General features: G+C 59.8%; 1 non-coding gene across 1 annotated transcript; it reads right to left on the minus strand.

Annotated features, from left to right (window-relative positions):
• Window positions 1-3,061: 3,061 nt before the first annotated feature.
• On the minus strand, window positions 3,062-3,180 carry LOC131870493 (5S ribosomal RNA). The gene has a single exon (XR_009368802.1). It is a non-coding gene; the product is annotated as a 5S ribosomal RNA (ribosomal RNA).
• Between the last annotated feature and the right edge of the window lie 4,623 nt (window positions 3,181-7,803).

The following is a 7,803-nucleotide window of genomic DNA, read 5'->3' on the forward strand; positions in this document are numbered from 1 at the left end:
GGGTGCGCACCTCGCGTGCACCTTCGTCGGGGTGGGCACCTTGGCTGGGTTTGCCCCGGCTGCGCTCCGAAGCGGGGTTATTGGAGCGCCGCCTCTTTTTTTGTCGGAGCGTTTGGTGGGGTTTCTCGCATTGGCTCTTCCGAGGCCCGGTTGCCACCCTGGCGCGCACGAAGTCGGAAGTAGGGTTAATTGCCCGGGTGCGCACCTTTGCCAGGGTGGGCACCTTACCTGGGCTGCGCACCAGGGCGGGCTCAAGATGGCACGCGCGTTCCGTTTTTTTCACTATCTTTCAAAACGGAAATTTTAAAATCTCCTTTTTTTTTTGCCTTTTCTGGAAATTAGTGAAGGCAGCGCATCAAAGGTGCGCACCTCGCTGCCCACCTTGGTGTGCTCTGAGGTGCGCACCCGGGAGCGCTACGAAGTGTGCTCCAAGGTGCGGCGTGCACGTTGTCGGAGCCCGGTTTGCCCCGGGTGCGCACCTCGCCTGCACCTTGGCCGGGGTGGGCACCTTGGCTGGGTTTGCCCAGGGTGCGCTCCGAAGCGGGGTTACTGGAGCGCCCCCTCTTTTTTTGTCAGAGCGTTTGGTGGGGTTTCTCGCATTGGCTCTTCCCAGGCCCGGTTGTTGGGTGCGCTCCCACCCTGGCGCGCGCGAAGTTGGAAGTTGGGTTAATTGCCCGGGCGCGCACCTTCGCCAGGGTGGGCACCTTGGTGCGCACACCTTGGCTGGGCTGCGCACCAGGGCGGGCTCAAGATGGCACCAGCATTCCCTTTTTCTCACTATCTTTCAAAACGGAAATTTTAAAATCTCGTTTTTTTTTTGCCTTTTATGGAAATTAGTGAAGGCATCGCATCAAAGGTGCGCACCTCGCTGCCCACCTTGGTGTGCTCCGAGGTGCCCACCACGGTGCGCAACGCCGGTGCGAACCCGGGAGCGCCCCGATGTGTGCTCCAAGGTGCGGCGTGCACGAAGTCGGACCCCGGTTTGCCCCGGGTGCGCACCTCGCGTGCACCTTGGTGCGCACACCTTGGCTGGGTTGCGCGGCCTGGTGGGCACCATGGTGCGCACCAAGGAGCGCTCCGAAGTGTGCTCCAAGGTGCGGCGTGCACGAAGTCGGAGCCCGGTTTGCCCCGGGTACGCACCTCGCGTGCACCTTCGCCGGGGTGGGCACCTCGGCTGGGTTGCGCGCCCTGGTGCGCACCAAGGAGCGCTCCGAAGTGTGCTCCAAGGTGCGGCGTGCACGAAGTCGGAGCCCGGTTTGCCCCGGGTGCGCACCTTCGCCGCGGTGCGCACCATGGCGTGCACGAAGTCGGAGCCCGGTTTGCCCCGGGTGCGCACCTCGCGTGCACCTTCGGCGGGGTTGCGCGCCCTGGTGGGCACCATGGTGCGCACCAAGGAGCGCTCCGAAGTGTGCTCCAAGGTGCGGCGTGCACGAAGTCGGAGCCCGGTTTGCCCCGGGTGCGCACCTCGCGTGCACCTTCGGCGGGGTTGCGCGCCCTGGTGGGCACCATGGTGCGCACCAAGGAGCGCTCCGAAGTGTGCTCCAAGGTGCGGCGTGCACGAAGTCGGAGCCCGGTTTGCCCCGGGTGCGCACCTCGCGTGCACCTTCGCCGCGGTGGGCACCATGGCGTGCACGAAGTCGGAGCCCGGTTTGCCCCGGGTGCGCACCTCGCGTGCACCTTCGCCGGGGTGGGCACCTCGGCTGGGTTGCGCGCCCTGGTGCGCACCAAGGAGCGCTCCGAAGTGTGCTCCAAGGTGCGGCGTGCACGAAGTCGGAGCCCGGTTTGCCCCGGGTGCGCACCTCGCGTGCACCTTCGCCAGGGTGGGCACCTCGGTGCGCACACCTTCTCAATGTTTTCTTGCCTTTTCTGGAAATTGGTGAAGGCAGCGCATCAAAGGTGCGCACCTCGGTGTGCTCCGAGGTGCGAACCCGAGAGCGCTCCGAGGTGCCCACGAAGTCGAAAGTCGGGTTAATTGCATTGTTTTCCCCGGGTGCGCTCCGAGGTGCGCAACATCGGCGCGCACCAAGGAGGGCTCCGAAGTGTGCTCCAAGGTGCGCACGATGGCGTGCACCTCTGGTGCGCACGATTCGGAGCTCGGTTTGACCGGGGTGCGCACACCTTGGCTGGGTTGCGCACCTTTTGTGCGCTCCAAGGTGCGCACGAAGTCGGAGCTCGGTTTGCCCCGGGTGCGCACCTTCGCCAGGGTGCGCACCTTGATGCGCACGCCTTGGCTGGGCTGCGCACCTTGGTGGGCGCCATGGTGCGCACCTTTCGTGCGCTCCAAGGTGCGCACGAAGTCGGAGCTCGGTTTGCCCCGGGTGCGCACCTTGGTGGGCGCCATGGTGCACTCCGAGGTGCCCAAGATTGGTGCGCACCAAGGAGCGCTCCGAAGTGCGCTCCAAGGTGCGCGCGAAGTCGAAAGTTGGGTTAATTGTCCGGTTTGCCTCGGGTGCGCACCTTGCGTGCACCTTCGCCAGGGTGGGCGCCTTGGTGCGCACACCTTGGCTGGGCTGCGCACACCTTGGCACCCGCGTTTCCTTCATTTTAAATTTTTTTTTTTTACAATCTCTCAAGTGGGAAATTCTATAATCTCAACTTTTTTTGCCTTTTCAGGAAACTTTTGAATGGAGCGCATCATTGGTGCGCTCCGAAGTGTGCTCCAAAGCTCTCTCCAGCTGCGTGCACCTGCCCCGGCCGCGCACCCGGCCCCGCCCAGCTTCGCTCACCTGTCCCGGGCGTCTGGTGCGGAACCTTAGAGTAAGAAACATCACCGTGCACCTTGGCCAACGTGCGCGACTCGACCGAGCGCGCACTGGCCGAGGTGCACACCGATTTCACCTGGGTGCGCGCGCAGCACCTCGGGCGCACCGGGGTGCGCGCACAACGCCCGGGTTGCACCGTGGCCTGTGTGCTCGGGGCGCCTCGGGTGCGCGCTCGGTGTCGCCCCCGCGCGCGCGGTAGTGCGGGCAGCGCACCCCGGCCCGGCCCGGCCCCGACGAGAACGCAAACGGGCAAAAGGTTTATTCAAATAGCATTGCGACGCCCGGCGAAAAACTAAAAAAGGGTGCAACACCGGGACTTCCCGGGAGGTCACCCATCCCAGTACTACTCCGGCCCAAGCGCGCTTAACTGCGGAGTTCTGATGGGATCCGGTGCACTAACGCTGGTATGATCGCACCCGTTATGAGCTTGTCGCAGTGTGTACTTAGCAAACCGCGACCCACGTGCGAATCCACCCCGGCCACCCACCCCCGTCGAGGTGCACACCCTCCCTCGCGAAGTGCGCCCCGTTCGCCAAGTGTGAGCCCTGCCCGGGTGCGCGCACCTTGCTAGGGCGTCGGGTGTGCACCCGGCCCGGCCTACGTGCGTGCACCTGGAGGGGGCGTCGTGTGCGTGCAGTGTCCCGTCTGCAACGCGGTGCCCACACACCACCTCGGGCGCAACGACCTGCGCTCACATGTGGGCCGAGTGCACCTTGGTGCATGTTCGGGGCGCCTCGGGTGCACGCTCGATCTTGCCCCGGTGCACCAAGGCGCTCGGTTTGCCCCGGGTGCGCACTTGGTGCAAGGTGGGCACCCAAAATAGGGATCAAGCACCAAAACACAAGTTTCGGGATGCAAAATGGGACCCAAGGACCACAAATGCGTTCCAAGACCCATGATGGGTCCACGAGAACAAAAATGTGTTCCGAGACTTAATAAACAAATATTGGGTTTTAGGAGAAGAAACATGCTCTGATGCCCAAAACGAGAATCGACCCCGAAAAGGCCACAGGCCAAAAGTGGGATGCGAGACAAAAAAAAATGGGACCCGAGGACCAAAATTGGGTTCCCAGGTCGAAGACAGGGCAACCGGACAAGAAACGACCTCTAAGGCTCGAAATGAGTCCCGACGACTAAAACTTGACAAGAAGCACCCATCAGGCACCCAACTCGACACCCATGGGATGCCGACCCACCCGGGCTTCCACCTAGCACACCTTGGCACCCACCCACCCTCGCACCCAACCTCGCACCCAACTTAGCACCTTTGAACCCACATTGGCACTCACCCTGACCCTGGCACCTTGGAACCCACATTGGCACTCACCTTGACCCTGGCACCCACCTTTGCACTCACCTTGGGACCCACCCTGGCTCCCACCTCGGCACCCACCCAGACACCCACCTTGGTTCCTTGGCACCCACCTTGGATCCTTGGCACCCACCCCGACACCCACCTTGGCACGCAACTTGGCTACTTGCCACCCACCTTGGCTCCTTGACGCCCACCCCGACAACCACCCCGTGACCTACCCTGGCTAGGGTTGGTGCACACCCACCCTGGTGCCCACCTTGGCACCCACCCTATGACCCACCTTGGCACGCACCTTAGTACCCACCCCGTTACCCACCCTAGGACCCACCCCGTGACCCACCTTGGCCAGGGTGGGTGCACCCACCCTGGTGCCCACCTTGGCACCCACCCATCCTAGCACCCAGCCTGTGACCGGGCTTGGAACCCAACCTTGCACCCGCACCCGTCTTGGCCAGTGTGGGTGCGCACCCATCCTGGCACCCACGTTGTGACACACCCTTTAACCCACGCACCCTAGCACCCACGTTGGCACCCACCTTGGAACCCAACCTAGCAACTTGGCACCCACCCCGTGACCCACCTTGGCATCCACCATAGCAGTCGCCGACTTGGCACCCACCTCGGCACCCACCTTGACACTTGTGGACCCACCTTGCCACTCACCCTAGCATCGACCCATCCTAGCACCCACCCTGGCACCTTTGCACCCTAGCACTCACCCATCCTAGCACCTAACCTGTGACCCACCTTGACACTCACCCTCGCACCCACCTTGGAACCCAACCTAGCACCCACCCACCCTGACACCAACCCTAGCACCTACCCACCCTTGCACCCACCCTGTGACCCATCTTGGCACCCACCCATCCTACCACTCAACCTATCACCCACCTTCTCACCCACCTTGGCATCCACCTTAGCACCCACCCACACTGGCACCTTGGCACCCACCTCGGGCAAGGTGGGTGCACACCCACCCTGGCACCCAATTTAGAACCCACCGAGCATGTTACCCACCTTGGCACCCACATTGCAGCCCACCCTAGTACCCACCCTATGACCCACATTGGCATCCACACCCTAGCACCCAGGCACCTCGACACCCGCCTTGACACCCACCCTAGCACTGAACCTGTGACCCACCTTGGAACTCACCCTAGAACCCACCCACCCTGTGAACCACCTTGGCATCCACCTTAGCACCCACCCACCTTGGCACCCACTCTAGCACTCACCCATCCTAACACCCAACTTGTTACCCACCTTGGCACCCGCCCTCGCGTCCACCTTGAAACCCACCCTAGCACCCACCCACGCAGGAGCCCACCTTGGCACCCAACCTAACACCCACGCATCCTGGCACCCAACTTGTGACCCACCTTGGAACCCACCCTAGTACCCACCTTTGAACCCACTATATCACCAACCCACCTTGGCACCCACCCTATGACCCTCTTTGGAATCCACCCTAGCACGCACCCACCCTGGCACCCACCATGGAGCGCACCCTAGCACCCACCCACCTCGGCACGCACCTCAACACCCACCTTGGTGTGCGCACTGCGCCAACCTCTCAAAGACCCTATGTGGTGCGCTCCAAAGTGTACACCTTTGGTGCGCTCCAAGGTGCGCACCTTTGGTGCACACCGAGGTGCACACCAAAGTGTGCACCGAGGTGAGCACCAAAGTGCACTCCAGGGTGCACACCAAGGCGTGCACCTTTGGTGCGGTCAATGCAAACGAATTCGGAAGTTGGGGTCGATGTCCTAATCGCTGCTGCAGACTACACGTATGAGAATCGGACAAATAGCTTTATATAGGGGAGGTGTTGCGTTTGATGGGTCGACTCCCCTGGTTGTGTGCACTGCACCAACTTCAAAGACCCTGTCTTGTTTAAGAAGTCAAAAGTTGGGGTGGATGTCCTAATCATTGCTGCAGTCTACGCATGTATGAGAATCAGACAAATAGCTTATATAGGGGAGGTGTTGCATTCGGTGGGTTGACTCCCCTGGTTGTGCGCACTGCGCCAACCTCAAAGACCCCGCATAGCAGAAGAAGTCGGAAGTCGGATTTTGGTGAGCACCAAGGCGTGCACCTTTGGTGCGGTCAACGCAGACGAATTCAGAAGTTGGGGTGGATGTCCTAATCGTTGTTGCAGGCTACACATGTATGAGAATCAGACAAATAGCTTATATAGGGGAGGTGTTGGGTTTGATGGGTCAACTCCCTTGGTTGTGCGCATTACGCCAACCTCAAAGACCTTGTTTTCGTTAAGAAGTCAAAAGTTGGGGTCAATGTCCTAATGGCTCCTGCAGGCTACACATGTATGAGAATCGGACAAATAGCTTATATAGGGGAGGTGTTGGGTTTGATGGGTCGACTCCCCTGGTTGTGCGCATTACGTCAACCTCAAAGACCTTGTTTTCGTTAAGAAGTCAAAAGTTGGGGTCGATGTCCTAATTGCTCCTGTAGACTACACATGTATGAGAATCAGACAAATAGCTTATATAGGGGAGGTGTTGGGTTTGATGGGTTGACTCCCCTAGTTGTTCGCATTACACCAACCTCAAAGACCTTGTTTTCGTTTAGAAGCCGAAAGTTGGGGTCGATGTCCTAATTGCTCCTGCAGGCTACGCATGTATGAGAATCAGACAAATAGCTTATATAGGGGAGGTGTTGGGTTTGATGGGTCGACTCCCCTGGTTGTGCGCATTGCGCCAACCTCAAAGACCCTGCATTGCGGATGAAGTCGAAAGTCAGAGTTTGGTGTGCTACAAGGTGTGGTCGAAGGTGCTCACCTAGGTGTGCACCTTTGGAGCACAGGAAAAGTGCCCTCCAAAAGTGCGCACCTTTGGAGTGCACAAAAGTGCCCTCCAAAAGTGCGCACCTTTGGAGCGCAGAAAAGTGCCCTCCAAAAAGTGCCCTCCAAAAGTGCGCACCTTTGGAGCGCAGAAAAGTGCCCTCCAAAAAGTGCCCTCCAAAAGTGCGCACCTTTGGAGCGCAGAAAAGTGCCCTCCAAAAAGTGCCCTCCAAAAGTGCGCACCTTTGGAGCGCAGAAAAGTGCCCTCCAAAAGTGCGCACCTTTGGAGCGCAGAAAAGTGCCCTCCAAAAAGTGCCCTCCAAAAGTGCGCACCTTTGGAGCGCAGAAAAGTGCCCTCCAAAAAGTGCCCTCCAAAAGTGCGCACCTTTGGAGCGCAGAAAAGTGCCCTCCAAAAAGTGCCCTCCAAAAGTGCGCACCTTTGGAGCGCAGAAAAGTGCCCTCCAAAAAGTGCCCTCCAAAAGTGCGCACCTTTGGAGCGCAGAAAAGTGCCCTCCAAAAAGTGCCCTCCAAAAGTGCGCACCTTTGGAGCGCAGAAAAGTGCCCTCCAAAAGTGCGCACCTTTGGAGCGCACAAAAGTGCCCTCCAAAAGTGCGCACTTTTGGTGCGCACCAAGGCGCTGGTTCGGTCGTTGCAGGCGAGTTCGGAAGTTGGGGTCGATGTCCTGAGCGGAGGTGCAAACTACACAGGTGTCGGAATCGGACAAATAGCTTATATAGGGGAGGTGTATGCTTCGATGGGTCGACTCCCCAGGTTGAGCGCACCGCGCCAACCTCAAAGACCCTACGGTATGGATGAAGTCGGAAGTTGGGTCCGATGACCAATTCGATTAGTAGGTATGCTCATGAGGTCGGAATTTGGGTCCGATGACCTGCCATGTGCAGGAAGGCGAATGTTGACACTGTGCG

Source organism: Cryptomeria japonica, unplaced genomic scaffold, assembly GCF_030272615.1.
Source record: "Cryptomeria japonica unplaced genomic scaffold, Sugi_1.0 HiC_scaffold_331, whole genome shotgun sequence".
NCBI classification, from domain to species: Eukaryota; Viridiplantae; Streptophyta; class Pinopsida; order Cupressales; family Cupressaceae; genus Cryptomeria; species Cryptomeria japonica.